Source organism: Harmonia axyridis, chromosome 5 (assembly GCF_914767665.1).
Source record: "Harmonia axyridis chromosome 5, icHarAxyr1.1, whole genome shotgun sequence".
NCBI classification, from domain to species: Eukaryota; Metazoa; Arthropoda; class Insecta; order Coleoptera; family Coccinellidae; genus Harmonia; species Harmonia axyridis.
This window is the reverse complement of record NC_059505.1, coordinates 20,210,367-20,230,068: the sequence shown is the minus strand read 5'-3', so window position 1 is coordinate 20,230,068 and position 19,702 is coordinate 20,210,367. Positions and strand designations below refer to the sequence as shown.

Genomic DNA, 19,702 nt, shown 5'->3' with positions numbered 1-19,702 from the left:
TATGTAATGAAAAATGATGAAAATAGAAGAACTTGTAGTGTTCACGAAATTAATAAATCTAGGAAAGTACATGGTGAATTTCATCAATTGTATAAAGAATTAAGCGATCATCCAGAGAAATTTCTTTCATATTTCCATATGAATATTGCAACGACTACATTCTGGAAAAAAGTGAATCTAAATTAATGAAAAACTGGACTAATTTCATTCGCGACCCTATCACTCCCACGGATTAATTACTTGTTTGTTTCATTTCATCCGCTACAGCATCCCATAACTTGTCCAAAATATATCAATTATGATGTTGAGCATCTCTCTGATCCCACAAATTACTTTTCACAAATATCGAACTTATGAATGCGTCAATATCCAATTTTATTTATTAATTGCGCAGCCGCGCGGCGATGAACGAAAACAAACTTCCCCGATCTCGCCTCTATCCTCGCTTAACCGCCTCGCGCAACCGTATTCGGGATCGCTGCACTATGTACGGGGAAGTTTGTTTTCCTTCATCGCCGCGCAACTGCGCAATTAATAAATAAAATTGGATTGAGGGATTCATTAGTTCGATATTTGTGAAAAGTAATTTGTGGAATCAGAGAGATGCGGCGCACGCGCACTTCTATATTTTACCTGAGCCCTTAGTTCTTAGTTAAAAGTTGGCCTGCTAGTGTAAGTTCTTAGGAAACGTGCATAAACACCCTCATGGATTTGCTAGAGTTCAATTCTTAGTTTTTAGGTTTAGTCTTAGTTCTTAGGACTGGTGCATAAATCCACCATTAGTTTGTAGTTCTTAGGAATGGTGCATAAACCCACCATTAGTTTATCTTAACCTCAATCTTTTAGGTCCAGATTTTCTTTCTTTAAATTCTTACTATAAATATCCCATCAACTGCCTTTATCGCCACCTTAGAATGGACTAGTTTTCATTTTTTTGTTAAGGATTAATTCTAAAAATTTAAGTAAAATGAAACAAAAATGTGGAAGAATCATTGAAATATTTCTAGAAATGAAAAAGTTATGGGACTTTGAAGTTGCGCTTGGAAGAATAATTTCATAGTACGTGTAAGTGACGTGACGTCACACACTAGCGACTGGTATTCGCAGAATGCTTACGAATTCATTGGTGTACAATCACTTGTGCCGTTCGTGTCATGTTTTGTTGGTTACACGATGGCTGAAATAACTTACTATATACAAACATATAAATTACTTTTTTCTCTTTTTACTTTTTACTCCTCACATTAATATGTTTTGCCATTGATAGACTTCAACAACCAGTATTCAACTACAAACTGTTTATGAAACGTTTTTTAAATTAATCATCGTTATAAGTTGAACCATGATGAAGCAAACTCAAAAGTAGATACTTACTTGAAAAGTTTAACTCCTTTTATTTCTGCACTGACATAAGATGCATTTGAAGAAAAAAACTCCATCACTGCGAATCTATCTTTTTTAGGCAAATTGTCACTTTGTCCTTTCCCGAAGTCTTCTTCCTTTATGGTGACATAAAAACAAAACTCGAGTTAAAACTACACTGTACAACTACAAACGGCGCGAGAGCCTTGGCGCGGCTAAGTATTTAAACGTAATTTATGGTGTAGTGATCACAGGCAAGAGCCGTGACGTCACAGACCAAAGACGTTCCGCGCTAAAATACGTAAATTTAAATAATCTATTTCACAGTCATTTATTGATGGATTTTCAAAATTTTTTCACTGATTTATCAGTTTTGTTCTATATTTTAATTCTATCGTGTCAAATATAGTATTCTCAACATCACTAAACTAGTTCATTAAGGCTTTCTCTCACTGCTCCACACAAGTCTGCTCAAATCCACTCACATTTCCACTAATTATCGCTTTCTTGACACGACCGTGTTTTTCGGTTTGGCGCCAAAAATACTACTGCATATTATTCAGATTTTTTTTAATTGAGCGAATCGTCCTTACAACTCACCACCAATGTGTCCTACCAAAGTGTGGATCAGAAGGAAAACTAAATTTTATTGTAATTTCATTTTAAAGAAGTTCTTCAAAAATTTGCTAGTGATTTAATAATTCAATCCATTCACTTTTTACGTCAATAAATTTATTTCGGTCACAGATATTATCTGTAATCTGTGATTTCGGGTGACAACTTCTTGACACGAATCCCTGATTCTCCAAAGAAGCTATTTCAATGTGCATGATTTGGAAAGTCAGAAAGGTGAAAAATTCCCTTGACATATTTAATAGATTCGGTCCTCACTTGATGGAAATTTATTATCAAAAGAAATAAAATAAAAATTTCCACAAATATTGTGGAAATATTTCACTTATGATATTTTCGCACGTAAACAATTGCCATTGTTCACTAAGTAATGTAACATCGAAGATTTCTTAACAGAATTGACAAACTTGATTTTGTCAGAAACGTACCCATTTGGATAAAAACAGCCATATCTTTTTTCTTTGAATAACAATTGACTTGTGTGATACCTTTTTAAAATCACTATAAAATAGACAATTTATTGGTGTAATGTGCAGCAGTAGCTCGGTACATTTTTTTTCCATTACGATGGGCTAAACTTCATGAACAAAATAATCCAGTACCAAAATTTCCAATAAAAATATTTCTCATAGCCCCCCTTTGAAATTTTCGGAAGATGTTTTTAATATAAACGTTAAAATCATTCTTCAGCAATATTTTACAGAAAAAATTAACCAGAAAGATGTAAAATTGTACCAACCGTAAGGGCAAAACTATTGAAAGGGGCAAAAATTCATTATTCTCAAAAAAAAAAAAAATATATCGAAAACGGTAAGTCGTTTATAATGGGAATTTTGTCATAGCAGGTGTGTTATCCTTTGATCTACATTCTCCCTCGGTTTGACGTGGTCTTTACGGGACACCCTGTATGATCTGAAATGGTCCCTTCTCTTGAGTATCTTGTATTCAACAGTTTGATCAAAGGATGAATATTGATTGAAAGTAACACAAAAATGTTTACTTTCAACTAATATAATAATGAATGTCCTCCGTCACGTAGAGACTTAAACAATCAAAACATCGTTGGGGCAGTGCACGACACAAACATTATAAAGCTATGAGTACTCTAGGTAACAATCAAGCATACAAGTTTGTTCTCAGAGGTGTTAATAAAATTTTTCATCGGTTGAAACGTTTCGACTTCCGCTCTTTCTGTATCTCAACTCAACGTTATCGTACAATAGTCGGTTTTGAATTATATTAAAAGTGGAAATAATGGGTTTGTAGTTATTTTTTTTGCCAGCTCGGATAAAAATCGACGAAAATTTCAATCCTGAATGAAATTTTCCTCAAGAAAGAATCTGGAACTGTAATGAATTGAATGATAAGTATTTCATATATCTCAACTCTTTCGAAAAAAATATCCGGTGTATTTCCTCACAAAGCGGAATATTACGGGATAAACTCTTTCATGGGAACTATTCTAATGAAAAATTCCATAACCATTAGGAGTTTAGAGAAATAAAAATGTTACTTTGATGTACCAATTTTTCATCCAATGGAACTAAATTCATAGAACATAACCGTTTAGCGCAGGCTTTGTTACTGTGCCCTCCACCATTTCAAGCACTTATCAGAATATTTATTACTTAAGGCCGGTTTTTTCACATGCGAATAAATTAATTTATTCCTACAGCTCCGAATTCATCTACAATTAAAACCTTCGCTGTAGGAATACATTATTTTATTCGCATATGAGAAAACAGGCCTAAAAAAAATAAGGTAAAAATTGGAAAAATTGTTTTTTTTTTTCGATCGATAATCGTCTCAAATACTTGGTATACTTAATCTATTAATTTCACTTGTGAGAGAATGATAGTCGTTTCGTGATGCATAGATTAACGTAGGTGCTAAAGGTACGAGTATTTTAGGTTCATAAAATCACAAACCTGTAAAACAAAAAATTGATGGCAATAACTGTCATCTATAAATTGTAACGTCAAATATTCAGTCATTGATTAACAGCGATTACGGAGTAACCGTATTATGTGAATCAGAATTGAGTTTTTTCTTAGGTAAGTTATAAAGATTTTCTTATGGATTATTTGCAATAAGATTCATTTGATCGTTTTACAAACTGCCATGAGTTATACTTTGCGGAAAATGATAACAGGCATGACTCATTTAAGGTCAACAATGAATCATGAAATTTCGCTCATTTTAAAATTTACCCGGTTTGCGTAAACGGTGAACTACACGTTTACTATATTGTTAGCTATTTCAAGGATTCATCAGTTATTCAAAATAAAAGTAATATTTTTTCGGTCGTATTATTTGCAAAATTTATGTATGTAGTTCCATAAATGAATCATAAGAAATATTAATATTTGCTTTATGGAAACATTATTAAAATTTGATCTTGTTAGTGCGTTCCATTCTTTTGATTTTGCTTTTTTGTTCCCTAGAGAGACTGAAATATTATTCGATTAATGATCATAATAATATACTTTATTTGCTCAAATAACAAATGATATTTTAGCATCGTCAAAATCAGAATAGAGTAGTTGTAACCACAAGAAAATATTTACATTAATATACATGGATTAGTATATAGACAAATACATAAATAGATATAATAATAGACTAAAGTACAGTACAGGTACATCGGAATATTCAGGAACACAAAGTTGAAAATATCATAGCTACATATTTACTGAGGAGAGAACATCAGCGTCAAAGAATTCTTGGATATTGTAGGCATTAATTGTAAGAAGCATCTTTTTAGTTTCTATCTTGAATTATGCTGTTGGAAGATCTTTCATTTGCTTGGAAAGTTTATTGAAAAGTTTGACAGAGAGGTTGATAAAGCTTTTGTGAGTAAGGTGAGTCTATGTTGTGGGATTATTAGATCATTTCTGTTTCTTGTGTCTTGTGTGTGAAGAGTATTTTGTTTAGAGAAGTTTTGCTCATTAGTTTTGATGTAATATAGACAGTGAAATATAAACAACGATGAGAGATTAAGAATGTTTGAATTCTTGAAAATATGTCTGCATCTTTCAGTATAGGGAGTTAGTGTTATTGCTCTGATGGCTCTTTTCTGCATACGAAATATTTTTATCCAGTCTGTAGTATTGCCCCACAGAAGTATTCCATATGATATTTGGCTTTGGAACAGTCCCATATAGGCTACCCTACAGATTTCCTTGGTAGATGTCTGTGATAGTTTCCTCAATAGAAAGGTTATACTTGTGAGAGCTTGGATATGATGTTTCCATGATAGTTTTGTGTCGAGATGGAGTCCTAATTAATGTTTTCTATTTCCCCATTAATTTCTCTAAGAGAGAAGGCTCAGCTGGTTTGAGGTGAACCAAGGCTTTATCTGTTCAATTATATTTCTGTTTATTATTTCCGTGTTTCTTGAATCACAGTGCGCTTGATAAACAGTAGTGTTGTCAGCATATAAGATGGACTTTGCAATATTCATGTTGTCTGAGAAGTCATTCACTTACAGGATGAATAATAATGGTACCAGGATTGAGCCTTGAGGGACCCCTCTTAATATATTTTGAACTGTGGATCTGACATTATTATATTCTACAAGCTGAGTTCTGTTTGTTAGGTAGGCCTCAGTGAAGTCAAAAGAGTTTCCCCTAATGCCATATAGTTCTAGTTTCCCTAGGAGGATGTTGTGATTGACACAGTCAAAAGCCTTCGAGAGATCACAGAAGGTAGTATATACTATTTCGCCCCTCTCAAAGGCCTCAACTATCGCAGTGACAAGTTCAGCAATCGCCTGAACAGCAGATACTTTTTTTCTGAATCCAAATTGCGAAGACGAAAATAGGTTATTTTTATCCATGTATGATGTAAGTTTATTATTGTAAGCTATTTCTATTGGTTTAGACAAAATTGGTACTATTGAAATTGGTCTATGGCTGTCTGGGCTATTCTCATTTTCTTTTTTTTTTTAAATAGGTATAACCTTTGATCGTTTTAGTTTTTCTGGGAAGTCACCAAGTTCGAAACATTTATTTATTATAATAACAAGAGGATCTATAATACCTTCGCCAATGGCTTTCATGAGTTTGTTGCTCATGTCAATCTAGTGCCTTGCTATTAGAGAGATCTCCGGGGATGTCTTTAACTTCTTGTGGAGTGGTAGGGGAAAGAAATATTGATTCTTTGCTTCTGAACTTCTGTGGTACTAATTCAATGGGATTTATGTTTGTTGGTGGTAACGAGTCGAGAAGAGCTGTGGAGATATTTACAAAAAAATTATTAAATTCATCAGGAGATATTTTGGAGTCAGTCTTAGCCTTGTTCTTCACGTTTCTAGGTTCGTTTATTACTTGCCAGATTGCTTTAGAGTTGTTTGAGGCTTCAACTATCTTTTTTGATATGAATTTTCTTTTTTCTTCTAGAATTTCGTTCCTATAAACTTTTTCTGTTTTCTCAATTTCCTCCTCTATGTTTGCTATATTGGCATTTTTAGCTAAATCATTCAGAGGAGCTAGATTCTCTCTGAGTGATCTCAGTTTTTCATTATACCATTTTTTACCAAGGTTTCTTACATGCTTAGTTTTAGGTTTTTTTGGAATACATTGATCAATTGTTTCAAGCAAAATTTTAAGGAAACTATCAAACACCTCATTTATATCTGTTAGGGCTTCTAGATATTTCCACTTGTGTTCTTTAAGAAGAAATATGCATTTTGAAATATTTTCATCACAAAATGGTCTAAATTCAATGATGCTGGTCTCCTCCTCCAATTGAGGATCATTTTTCATTTTATATTTACTGACAATTCCCATGTGATCAGACATATTCATGTCAATTAGTGTAACTTCACTATCTTCCCTAGCATTAGTTATACAGTTATCAATACAGGTTTGAGTATTTTGTGATATTCTAGTGGGTTCTTGTACTAATAATTCACGACCAAAAAAGTTCACAATATCACAGAGTTCATTAGTTAAATTACAATCAGTAATTATGTTTATGTTAAAATCTCCATATATGAAGATAGGCTTTTTAGTTTTAAATAGAATGTCTAATATTTGACTGAGTTTTTTTAGAAAGATACCTGTGTCTCCTGATGGTGATCTATATATGCAGAGCACTACGATGTTGATTGTTTTCACTTCAATAGCTGATACCTCACAGTGAACGTCAATTGAGAGACCGTCAATGTTCTGAAGTTTTTTTGTTTTATATTGGGATTTCACATAAATCATGACACCTCCGTGGTTACTTCGTATTCTGCAGTAGCTGTTCGCAAGGGAGAAGTTTTCTATTTGGTAGTATTCAATGATACCCCGATGAAGCCAATGTTCACATACACAAATTATATCTAGGTTTTTACCTTCGATGAAGAGTTCAAATTCCTCTAGTTTATTCTGTAGACTTCTTATATTTATGAAAAGAGTATTTAGTTCATTGTTCGTTGCTCTGCTGTTTGTTACATTCTTCGAAAATCCTCCCCGTTATAAGATTGCTGTTTTCTGAAGTCATATCTTTTGACTCCAACACCTCAGGGCCAGAAGTTGGGATTATACATGTCTTCTTTTTTGGAGAAAGGTGCTACTACTCTGAAACATTTGTTTTTTTCTGCATTTGTTGGGAGTTCATGAATTGTTATTTCCACATTCTCAAAATGTTGTTCATTATTTATGTAGGCCCGTATTTTTTCCGGAATGACGTGTCTCTTGCATCTGTATACAGTGTGAGTCTTTGACTTGTACATATATTTTAACCGAAGATTTTTGAGGTCAAAAGAAACACTTTTTTCCGATTCGGCCCTGTTAAAAAGATATAGCCATTTTAAATTTTCAAAATGAGCTAATTCACCCCTGAAAACTGGAAAACTGAAGTTTTCTCAAACATAAGATATACCTTTTGAACCTTGGAAATAAGCTACTAAATTAGGGCTGCCATAAATGTTAGAACATCGACCGGGACAAGTGGCACAGAAATAGGTTAAAAACCACATAAAAATTAAAAACTCATCTGACAGGTATTCATTCAATAATAATCCGGGGTTTCTAGGATTATTGACTTTTTTGCACTTGGTAGTTGAATTATAACACATTCCCCAATAAAATAGGACTCATTCATTCAGACATATCCACTTAAATAATTCATAAAGAACAAAAATAATAACAACTCGCAATAAAAACAACATTAAGTCGCAACAATAAACAAGTAGGTTGGTACCCTTTTTTTTAGGCTTGATCCTCGTTGCCATTTTTCTTAGCCCATTTATATATTTCAAAATTTTGTCCTTCTCAAGTAATTTTTTCTAGCGTGAAACCTTTCCCATTCAAATATCCAACAGTTTTTTCCACTAGATTTCATTTAGGAAAACATTCAAAACCATTCATGCAAATATATCGAATTTTGTCATTGGCCGAGTCGATTATATTCGAGATATCGGGTGTTGTGAAAAATCTCTGGCGTCACTGTCAAATTTAACTTATTGCATTGTAGTTATCGTGCCATCATTCTTTAGTTCGTTGTAGAGTTGTCTTGTTTGGTTCCCAAAATATTTATTTAGTAATCTTCCATTCAACTGTTTCTTAGTATCCTCTCAATTAATTTTTTTTTTTTAACAGTAATTAATGATTTTTCAATCCTTTAAATCTAATCGTCAATCAGAAATTCTTGACTGTGTAGAAATAGAGTATAAAGTTCTAATAAAGAGTCTAAACAAAATCGGTTACAGCCCTTTTTTCAGCTAAGAATTTTTTTTCAATGGCACCCATTGCTTCAGCAAGCGTTCAATATATAGAAGAAATGAAAACCATCCAATTCTAGAATGAGAAAGTACATTGCTGTAAGTTGTTTCTCCATTCTCATGAAAACCTTTTATCGGTCGACCTTACAGAAAATATCGAAAAATATTTTTAAATTTTAAGACCAATAGACTGCACAGAAATTGACATCATATCGGCGGAATTGGAAGCAGTATTGTGAAGTATGTGCGCTGGGCAACCGATAGTTCTGATGTCTTTGGAAAAAATCTCTTCTAATTCAAAAGAAACTCGGCTTTATTTTACTTCAAATTAAGTACCTTTTATTTATATTTGTGTTATCCGCGCTGACAGCGAAAATATTTTATATGGAAATATTAAGGTTCTCTCAGGATTCAATACAAAATGCAGTGATTGTATAAGGTGATTTATTTGGCAATGTTTCTAATTTCAATAATTATATTTTTAATCCTTCTGTTTCTGAAAAATAATGTTTGAGCAACAGAAATAGCTTTTCAGCTTCATGATTACTGCAATCCGTTGAGATTCCATGAAAACAATTTTTTTCTATATAAGAAAATATGAATCTCATAACGGTCAAATTACTGACCGGGACAATTTAATAACTGACCGGGACACGGGGACACAATGGTCCAAACCGGGACATGTCCCGGCGAACCGGGACGTATGGCAGCCCTATACTAAATGAGAAAATCCATCATTAACTCACGTTTAACATTCCATTTGTTGAACAAAGTAGTGTTTATAATAAAATAAATGAGTTATTCCAATTTCGTTGACGCTAAAGATTAAATATTCTTCTCTTGATTTTCTATTTCATTTTCGATAATTATAACGAATTGAGCTCGCTACCACCCTGATATCCATACCACTCTGATATCCATTCATTCTTTATATTTCATTTATATGTTATCGTTGTTTATTTCATTTCGTACAAGAATTGCCATTTAACCTTAAAATCTTAAATAAATAATATTTATCTGTGAAAGTTCTAACACAGACTATAGTAATCTGTGGTTTTAAGTTCGAATTTCAAATTTCGAGTGATGCCAAATATAAACACAGCAGTTCGGTTCGAATAATCTATGTTCTAACCTAAAATTTTCATTTACAGTTTACTTTACACTGTTATTGACTAATTTATTATTATGTTAGCATGAAATGAAAATCAACGAAGATTTGAAGAAACCCAACAGAATATTGAAGTTCCGTACATATTTTCAAGAAATTTGAAAACAACTTCCAAAATAAATGTGTGGATACAAAATAAATCACTGTGCATTCTGATAGAAAACAATTCCTTTATGAAATGAAGCATTTGATTTGTTCCAACTATCTCATAAAAATATTGAAATGCATCAATATTTTTGAAGCCATCAGTATGAAAATATGGAAATATGTAAAATATTCTGGCTCTGTAATCAATGGAAAATGTTAGACTCCACTTGTAATCAAATTTGTTCTTAATGTGTACCTTCATTATAGCCAACTTTACTACTTGATTCATCTTGATTTTGGCATTGAAAATAAATGAGAAGAAAGTATTCAATATAAATTTCCACAATAGAATATCCTGTTTCTTTCAACACCTAATTTGTTTTCACATTAAAACAATTGGAAGTATGTCAATCAATCATATGCTCTTAGGATGAATTTATGGAATAGCAAACGAATAAAAGTATTCAATCTCTATCACATGAAAATTTGTCTAGTATGTACCTAGTGGTATGTTTCGATGTGAGTTTGAATGACCCGATAGCAGCAGTCTTTAGTGAGATATTAATTGTTATAATGGGACTATTTTGTGAAAACTTTTTTAAACATGGGCTTTATGAATAATCTGGACTTTTCAAAAAGAATGTTGATTTTAGTGAAGTATCTTCTTATTATCAGAGCTGTGCCAAAGCTCAGTAATTTGTAATCAAATCGAGGAGTTGAGGTGAGCTTATTCAAATAACTTCATTTTCAAACTAAGTTGGCTATTACTTCAATTCTAAAATCTGAGCCATGACATCATATAATTGTAAATATTAATTTCTGTGGTTTTTTTTTCCACAACAGAACAGAGTTGCATTCAGCCAAAGTACCCAATTTTTTGAATTTCACAGATAATTTTTTTTTTTAAGATCAAGTTATTCGAAAACGGCGCTTTGTAAGAGAAAATATGAGGAATACTTTTATTTTTCAAATTAGCCAAATATTCTTCAATGAACCTTCAAATTTTAAGAGTTGGTTTTTTCGAATTTCTGGTATTTTTATGGGATGTAATGTTCATAATAAAGAAACAGACGAATGGGTATGGAATCTTGTGTTCAGAGAAGATGCATCACATCAAAAAAAAGCTTTATTTAAAATTTTTTCCTTCGATAGAACCTTTTACGAGATATAGCCGAAAATCGCATTTTTTTTAACGATTTTCAACAGCCTGTTTTTTTTTAACCGGGTCGAATCGGAAAAAATGGTAAAGGAAAAAAGTGTTTCTTTTGACATAAGGAATCTTGGGTTAAAATATATGTACAAGTCGAAGACACACCCTGTAGATACAACCATAGTTTCTTTCCTACCCCTGAGAAACCCTCATCTTCTTCTTATGATTCTTAGTACCCAAAATTTTTGGTGATACTCTCTTCTTTCTCCTGTTCCTAACTTCATGGAAGTTTTCTGTATCTCCTTGTGTTCCAGAGATCGGATGTTCAGTTTCGGGTTCCTTTGGTTTTGTTGAGTGTTGTTGCGGTTTGTTATTTCAGGTAGGTTTAACTGTTGTTGGTTGGCCATCGGTGTCGGTATATCTTGCCGAGATGTTGCATCAGTCTATTGGTAGAAGGATTAGCACTTTTTTGTTTAGTTTTCTGGCTATATAGGGGTTTTCTCTGTTCACTGACTGGTCCGCCGTTCTGTTGTTCTTGATAGAGAACGTTTAGTTTATAGGTTAGGTCTGCGATCTTTTCCACAAGTAGAGCGTTGTTTTCTCGCAGAATGGCATTTTTTCTTCTGATTGCCAGGCTTTGTAGTAGCACATTTTCTCGTTTAGTAGCTGTTAATTGGAAACTTTCGTCGTCATTTGTGTTTTTAACCTTACAACACTTGACTCTCGTTTCATCAATATATGTAAACTTCACTCTTTCCGAACAACTTTTGTGACAATTTACGCAGATAATTGTTGAACACTGTTTTGTTTTGCAACACGTGTAGTTGGCTTTATTATTCAATGAGTTTGCAGGAACACTTTTTGGATCGCCCGCGGCGCCCGCCATCTTGAATTACGAAAATGAAATGCAGAAAATGGAAGATATTCTGAAACCCGTTTTGAAAGCATATACCTATGTTCTCAATTGAAAACACTGTCAAGTTTAACTATTATCTATTTTGTGTTTTCTCTTAACTCTTGAATTATGTGAAATAAGGTAACGACTGGTTTACAAAATAAAAATTTGGTTTCTCGATGATTCGACTCTGGCCTTTGGCTACCTCGCATATATGTAATATGAAAAATATCCTATGTGCCCAAGAAGTATTACTCATATTTATATAATAAAAAACGCAAAATCATAACCGACATTTGAGGATGCACCTTGCTGTGAAAAATATCTACTGAATTCAGTGTGATCGTGGCAATAGACAATAAAATATGGCGATTCCTTTATTTTCAGAAATTTATGATAGCAGGATAAATGTTGTATAATCCTTGTTTTTGAGCGCTTGTTTCGTTAGCAGATCGTTCCGTCATTTATTCAAGATGTCTTGTTTTCTAATTTTGAAACAGAAATGTTCTTAAATTATAAGGTTCGACTCGCTGATGACGAGTCTGGGGTGAAAAAATTCCGTCTGGCCATTAACACAAGAATTCCTGAACAAAAATACCCTCAAAACTTGAAATTATCAGTTATGTTCGGATCTAGAATGCCACGGTCAAGTTCGTTAATGAGCATATTCTGTCTAGGGATTCCGTAAATATGGTTGTTCCTCTGATTTACCGTCCTTTTTTACCACCTGTAAGAATTCGAATATGCTTTCTCTTCTTTAATTGTTGTCTAGATATTGATGATGGACTATTTGTTAGATAGTTTATTGGACATTGGACCACAGATGATGGAAATAGCCCAATAAAATTTCCATCTTTATTTCTGATTTCATAAAAACCGGATTTCAGTCTTTGACAAAGAATTTTGTATAATAATTTTATGTGAAAAATTTGTTCGGAAAGGTTTATCATGCGCATATGAATGAATAATATTCCAAAAAATTTAAAAAATTACTTTTTGAAATGAAAAATCGTGATAACCTCATATAACTTTCTAATGTTAAATAAAGCTTACTTATTTTTTAATTGATTGATGGAGCGGAATGGATCCCTCTTTACAATTCTTACCATATTTTGCTGAAAATTAGTCAGGGCGGGATGGGTTGTAGATAGTTCGATATGAATTTAATTTATTTACGCGCGACGCTTGCGCAAACGTGACAATACTTGGACCTCAGTATTTCTGAGGATTACTTCTACTTATTAAATTAGTATGGATTATATGCAGTTCCATGGAAATTCTGGCCTTCAAATTTTCACTCACAAAATGTATTTCAGACGATTTTGAACTAAGTTTTCCTGTCTATAAGTATGTGTAATTGCAAATTCTTGTACAAGACTCGACTTCTTATCAGATTTTGATGACCTTTTTGGCATAGTTATCTAATTTGGATTGCTGATGTTCTCATACATAATTAAGCCCTTTTTAATATACAGTTGTCTTTCGAGTTCGTGAACGTGAAATTCCCGGAACCGCAGTATCTCGCACACATTCTGAAAATTTCGAGGAAGTCGAAAAATATTTTCCTTGAACGAATACATGAAAATATAATTATAATCGAAAACAAATTTTAACAACGTAATGTGAGAAGAAAAGGTTCGATAATGAAGTTTGAACTAAAATTACTCGGAATAATATCATTTTTTTGATAATCGATTCTATCGTTCTTCCTTGTACAATTCCTTGAATAATATTCAGAATAAAATGTCCTATACATGGGCCCGCAAACGGCCCATGTTGTTTTCGAGATACAGGGTGTTTCTTGCAGTCCTACTTTTTTGTGATGCTTGTAACAGTTTATCGAATCTTTATTAATCTTCTCTACAGATTGGCCGAATAAGTACCAAAACTTATAATTAATTTTATTGCATCACAGCTTACTGGATCTTATAATAATTTGAATTTTCCTGTGGATTACTGAAGAATTGTTCGACAAGAACCGACAAGGAACCGAAAAGTGTAGTTCTGGACCAGAGTTTCTTTTTACAATTTTCTAAACTACCATTGGATCACCAAGGAAAAACATTCTTGTGAAAAAAAGGGACACTCTTCTAGAAAACATATTACCCTGTAGATTTGCATTCAAAATCAGCGTATCACATGATGAAAACTTCAAATTAGAATTTCTATACCAAATTCAAATTGAATTTGAATCTAGTGAAGGGATGGTGATATGAGAAAAAACTTGAACTTTAACATCTGTATCTCAAGTTTGCGCTCCTAAGTTATAGGACTTTATTTATTTAAATGATCTGAAGAATCTGTCATCTTCGTTGTACCTCCAATTTAGGAACACCTTTTCCCCCCTTTTTTGAACACAGTTCAAAACTGATGTCTTCACAAATAAATTGCAAATGGAAAATATTTCGTTCTTCGTCTTTGAGTGAATTTTGAAATATTATATTTCGGAAATCTGGAGGGGCGGGTGTTAATTACCCCCCAGTACCCTCTCCCATTTCTACACCTTCGGAATAACAAACCAAAAACAATGAAGATTTTGAAGAATTCCACTGGAATTGTGGATGGTTAATGCGCAAACATTATTTGGAAGTAATAATATCGTGCTCTCAAGTCACTTTGTTGAATTTTCTCCCGAAAGTAATTATTGATCTTCGTCACTTATAATGGTTGATATCTGCACACTGAATTACTCATGATTATGATGACAAATGTTCTCTGAAATATTCATTGAGGCTAATAATACGTTAACCTTGATAGCGAACTGGAAAGAATTACTGTTCTTTGTTTGACTATTCTGGTATTCGGTAGCACTGAATTATTTCGATGTGTCGACTTGTTCACGATAACATGCTTACCCAGTGCCAGACCAGCAAGGTCGCTATCTTTCCTACCCGATGACCTGAAAGAACGATATTTTATTCACTACCGATAAGTGTTCTGAACGAGTCGATTGTTATTTGTTATATAGGTATATACCGGGTGGCCCACCACACACGCGGATTGTAGAGTCAAAAAAGATATGTTTCTAATTTTGACATATAAAGGGACACTTTTTTAAACTTGTTACGAAATGTAAATTTTTTTTATGAAATTACTGAAACCTAAGTATCTCGATAATACAGAAGATATGCAGTATTTGAATGAATTTCATATAGATTTTTGGCCACTGCAGACGTATGGACAATGTGGATTTATGGACAAAGAGGATCTATGGCCAATGTAGATCTACCTACAAGGTGTATGGGCAAAGCAGATCTATGCGCTATATTGATCTACCTACAAGGTAGATCTGCGGCGCGTACTAGTATTATCGATACTAACATATCGCTTATCAGTAGACAACTTTTTATTCAAGTTGCTTATCTCGATGTCTTTCGTTAAGATGTTTGTTTTCCATGTTGTGGCGATCTTGAATTTAAGTAATGAATTATTTTCAACAAGGATATTATTTTTCGCGTCTAATTCATGGATAATCTTCAGAACGAGATCTTGATGGTTGGAATCAACATCACACACTCCTAGAATCCATATCACTCAACGGTAAAATATCACCTGCATTTTTCATGCTGAAAAGATCCATTTCGCAACATTTTTTCATTTTCACGCCACAGCCAGCATGAAAATCTTTGTCGCAAGAATTACACTTCCAGCCAATTTTCACAATATTTTTTCTACAGTAACCGCATTGGGGAACAATTACTTGTAGAGAATCACTAACTTCTGCTTTATTCGTCGACTTATTCGAACGGAATAATTCTAGCTGAACTGAAAATATTTTATTTATTTTGTTTTTGATTAATTGTTTAAAATATTTTCAATTTATTTGCTGTTTATGTTCTATTCTTTATCCAGTTTGTGGATTAAAAATTAAAGTAAAGGGTGAAAATGCAATTTTTGAAATAATTCTACCGATAAGTTCAAGATATCTTGAACTATGAAAAATCTCTCATAAGGAAATGTTTATTGATCACCTTGTATGACAGTGCCAAACAGCGATTTAGAATTTTTATGATGAATTAATTCTTGTGATTACGAAAACGGAAAAAATCATGATATCGAAGTACAGGGTGATTTAATATTCGCGAAAATAGAAAAAGTCTGAAATTTTCCTAGTCCGAATCTGATTTATTTGATTTCGGAAATTTTGAAGGAAGGCGATAGTAAACGGTGACAAAACTTAAAAATTTGAAGTTATTCGGGGATTAGTTGAAGAGTTATTGAACTAAAAATAAATTCACTCTTAAGGGAATGTTTATTGTTCACCCTGTATGACCGTGCAAAGCAGAGATTTAGAATTTTTATTATGAATCAATTCTTTGTGGTTACGAAAACGGAAAAAAATTAAAATGGTCACGTACAGGGTGATCCAATATTCACGACAATAGGAAAAAGCTGAAATTTTCCTAGTCCGGATCTGATTTTCTCGATTTCAGAAATATCGAATAAAAAGGATGGTAAAGGGAGACAAAACTTCAAATTTTGAAATTATTCGGTCGATTAGTTAAAAAGTTATTGAACTGTGAAATTTCACTCATACGATGGACATCACCCTGTATATCCCAAACGAAGGCACTCAGCTATTGAAATCTTTTGATACGAGACCTCCATGATGACCTTCATTCATGGTATCCGTTTGTCGCATTCTTCCCGGGACACCCTGTATATATATATACAGGGTGGCCACTTTTTTAATGGGATTGTATTGGTAACTTTTAAACCATAAGAGTTAGAAGGTCGGTTAAATGGAGAAAAAGTTGCATGCATAGAAGCATTATCAAGCAGTTCAAACAAATCGAGATTATCAGGGCCGATTTTCGAGATATCATAAGAAAAGTAAATTATGTCATTTTGATTTTTTTTTTCCCACTTTATTTCAAATATTATCAAAAAATGTTACGGGAATTTTTTATTCGACAGTAAATTATCCTCAATTTGATGTAATCAGATTTCGTATCCAACGTTTCGTACTCTATGGGCCACCCTCAACCTCATTTTTTTCAATACGGACCTGCATATTTTATGACATTTTTCGAAATAACTTTTAACGCTGAATTCAACGATATATCATATAATGTCATTCAAAGTTGATTTTCAGGTGATTTTGACCCTCATCCAAATTTAATGGTGTGTAGTAAGAAAAAACAAGTCTATTAACGATATCAATGTTCTGACCAAATTCAATCGAACCCAGAAAAAAAATCGAGAACTGTGGCCAGAGAATGGAATTTTTCAAAAACTGCTGTTAATAAAATAGTCAAGAGACGCGGATATAATGATTTTAAATTTGAATACCAAGCCTTGCAAAAATTATATCGTAATGATCTCAAAATGAAGTTCGATTCTGTAATTTGTTTCAATGGAACAAATGACAAATACAACAATAGTGATACCTCGCGAGAAAATTGAGAATGTTTTGGAAGGTATTCAAGGAGACCAAACAAGCAAATGTATAAGAAGTATGGGTTCCAGAACCGTAAAGTGAATTTTACAAAATGGTAGACATTTCGAACACTTACTTCATTAATTTTCATTTACTTTCGAATAATCATTTGATTTTTCTTTCATTAAATGATACTTTCGTTTAATTATTATGAATTGAAATATTTAAATGATTATTATAAAAGAAGAACCAAGAAACCAGTATACTGGTTTCTTGCTTTGATTCTAATATGTTTCATTTAGTTCAAGATGGGTAAGTTGATTTTCTTATTGAAATTTATTGCATATTGCATGTTGTTGATTAAACTAAATGAAGGTAATACAGATCCGACCCAAAGAAAATTGGATAAGGGTCGAAATCACCTGAAAATCTACTTTGAATGACATTGTATGATATATCATTGAATTCAGCGTTAAAAGTTATTTCGAAAAATGTCATAAAATATGCAGGTCCGTATTGAAAAAGATAAGGTTGAGGGTGGCCCAGAGAGTACGAAACGTTGGATACGAAATCTGATTACGTCAAATTGAGGATAATTTACTGGCAAATAAAAAATTCCTGTAACATTTTTTGATGATATTTGAAATGAAGTGGGAAAAAAAGAAAAATCAAAATGACATAATTTACTTTTCTCTATTTCTGTATCGTAATGAGTTCATATATATATATATAATCTTTATCCCATTTGTTACCTTTCGGTGTATGGGAATGAGTTCATTACATTTCTAAAAAACAGTGCTGTAATGAACTCATTACAGCATCGTTTTCAGATATATTTTTCGTTTTGTGGTTGTCTATGCTGACTTCCAATCCTATCAAATTTCAACAAACGTCAATAATTGTCAATATAATATAATTTGGGGATATAGAGAAATGATTTGCAACATATTCGCAAATTCTCATAATTCAGGTAGTGTTCAATCGATTTCGTCAGACATAATTCACGAATTTAATGTATAATTGTAAATTATGTCTAAATTCGAAACATACGATTCATATTCAAATTCCGTAATCTGTCAATTTTCGTAACAGTCACACCACCTGCCAAGATACAATACAAAAGTCCCTAGGATATATAATCTGAATTTTTCATTGAATTTCGACAATATTTCGCAAAACTTGACTGAAATAGAGAAAATATCGTCTAATACTCGTTGCAGAAGGCAATTCCAACACTCATGCGTTCCAAAACTCGCTCCTTCGTCGCTCGTTTTCGAATTTCGCATTCGTGTTGGAATAGGAGCCCATTCTGCAACTTGTTTTAGAATATACTATTCTTATGATATCTCGAAAACCGGCCCTGATAATCTCGATTTGTTTGAACTGCTTGATAATGCTTCTATGCAAGCAACTTTTTCTCCATTTGACCTACCTTCTTACTCTTATGGTTTAAAAGTTACCAATAAAATCCCATTAAAAAAGTGCCAACCTGTATACAGGGTGAGTCTTTGACTTGTACATATATTTTAACCGAAGGTTCTTGAGGTCAAAAGAAACACTTTTTTCCTCTACCATTTTTTCCGATTCGGCCCTTTTAAAAAGATATAGCCATTTTAAATTTTCAAAATGAGCTAATTCACCCCTGAAAACCGGAACACTGAAGTTTTCTCAAGCATAAGATACCTCTTGAACCTTGGAAATAAGCTACTAAATTAGAAAAACCATCATAAACTCACGTTTAACATTCCATTTGTTGAACAAAGTAGTGTTTATAATCAAATAAATGAGTTATTCCAATTTCGTTGACGCTAAAGATTAAATATTCTTCTCTTGATTTCTATTTCATTTTCGATAATTATAACGAATTGAGCTCGCTACCACCCATATTAGCTCTGATACTCATATCCATTAATTCATTATATTTCATTTATATGATATCGTTGTTTATTTTTCGTGCAAGAATTAACCTTAAAATCTCAAATAAATAATATTCATCTATGAAAGATCTAACACAGACTATAGTAATCTGTGGTTTTAAGTTTGAATTTCAAATTTCGAGTGATGCCAAATATAAACACAGCAGTTCGGTTCGAATAATCTATGTTCTAACCTAAAATTTTCATTTACAGTTTACACTGTTATTGTTATAAGATATTTGTTATGAAATGAAGCATTTGATTTGTTCCAACTATCTCATAAAAATATTGAAATGCATCAATATTTTTGAAACCATCAGTATGAAAATATGGAAATATGTAAAATATTCTGGCTCTGTAATCAATGGAAAATGTTAGACTCCACTTGTAATCAAATTT

The 19,702-nt window shown here is 32.7% G+C and overlaps 1 protein-coding gene across 2 annotated transcripts in view; it reads left to right on the top strand.

Moving 5' to 3' along the window:
• The window catches only part of LOC123681060 (A-kinase anchor protein 200), a 79,903-nt gene that overhangs the window by 32,599 nt on the left and 27,602 nt on the right, over positions 1-19,702 (top strand). The window contains exon 1 of one of the 2 annotated variants that reach the window (XM_045619252.1): positions 3,911-4,049. The exons of the other annotated variant lie outside the window; for it this stretch is intronic. The gene's annotated coding sequence lies outside the window, so the exon portion shown is untranslated. Of the gene's footprint in view, positions 1-3,910; positions 4,050-19,702 lie in introns of those variants that run through there. 2 annotated transcript variants of the gene reach the window in all.